Raw genomic sequence first — 1,495 nt, forward strand, 5'->3', positions numbered from 1 at the left:
ACATATAACATACAGGAAAAATAGTAACGTTATTATGTAAGTGGCCAATAATATAAAAAAATAGGGACACATCCAGGGGCAAAGTTTTAAAACCTGGAACTGTCCCTGGAAATTAGGGACTGCTGGCAACTATGTAATATTAATATTGAATACCACCCCCGTGCTTACAATACCGAGTGTTCCATTGCTCAGATGAATAAGATCTAATTTTGGGGGGAAAAATAACATGGCTGGTTATAGGTTCACTTTAAAAGAACTTTGAATTTCAAACTAATTTTCTCAAAACATTCAATATAATAATCAAAACTATTTTTTGAATAGAATGTTATAGAATAGAATGAAAGTAAAAGTAATCTTACAGTTTAGAAGATCTCACTAGACTTTGATCTCCATCCCCGTCAGGTTTCTCTGTAGTGGGCCTCAGTCTCCTACCATGGTGCAGTACATGCAGGGCCGCCTCTTCCATTGGGCAGGTGCCCAGGGGCCCTGCGGGCAAGGGGGCCCATCCGAGGCAGCGCTGAAAAACAAAAAATCCTGCAAAAAAAAAGAAAAAAAAGAAAATCCTTACCTTGCGGTCACGTCAGCGGCGATCCGGCTCCCTCCCTGGTCCCTTCTTCCGTGCTGTGCTCGCAGTGAATGTTGGGCGTGATGTCATGCCCAACATTCACTGGCAAAGACAGCACGGAGGACCGCAGAAGAGACTAAGCGCTGAAAAAAAGAAGAGAAGGGGATCGGACTTAAGGGGGACCCTATATATATATATATATGTATATATATATATATATATATATATATATATATATATATATATAAAATCACTTTTTTTACATACATATAGATTTTTTTTTACACACACATATATATATATATTTAGGGGCCCCGGTGCACTGCATTGCTCGAGGGCCCATAATGTAGTTAGGGTGGCCTTGCGTACATGGCCTTCCTTTAATGCACCATGATTGGCTGTCATTCGTAGATAAATATTTTGATTGTTTTTAGAGCGCATACTGATATCGGGGAAATGGATGAAGAACAGAAGCAACACCTTTTTTCTGGTGCACCAATTTCCATAAATAAACGAATAAATGTCTGGAGCACAAATTTACTTTTTTTTTCATTAAATGCTAATTTGGTTCAAATACGATTGAATTAATAAAAGGTATTCATTTTCCACAATGGGTGGCATTAATGCTTTGCAGACTAATTTTCAGAGGAAAAACTATATTTCAAATATGTTTATATATTCTATCTGGAATGTACTTCCACGACCAATTAGAGTAACCTCCAGTCTCCAAGCCTTCAAATTTGTCCTTAAAGATAAAATATAATAATGATGATATAATTACATGAGCCCTACGGCGTCCCTAGAGTGCAGTAGCAATTTGACACAAGAATCAAACAAGGGCAACAAAGCCCGGTTGCAAAATGGCGCTTACCAATTCGCTTTGCGCGTGACGACGCCTGCGCAGTCTGAACCGGTGGGATATCGTGATCT

The sequence above is a fragment of the Mixophyes fleayi genome, chromosome 4, assembly GCF_038048845.1.
Source record: "Mixophyes fleayi isolate aMixFle1 chromosome 4, aMixFle1.hap1, whole genome shotgun sequence".
Classification (NCBI taxonomy): domain Eukaryota; kingdom Metazoa; phylum Chordata; class Amphibia; order Anura; family Limnodynastidae; genus Mixophyes; species Mixophyes fleayi.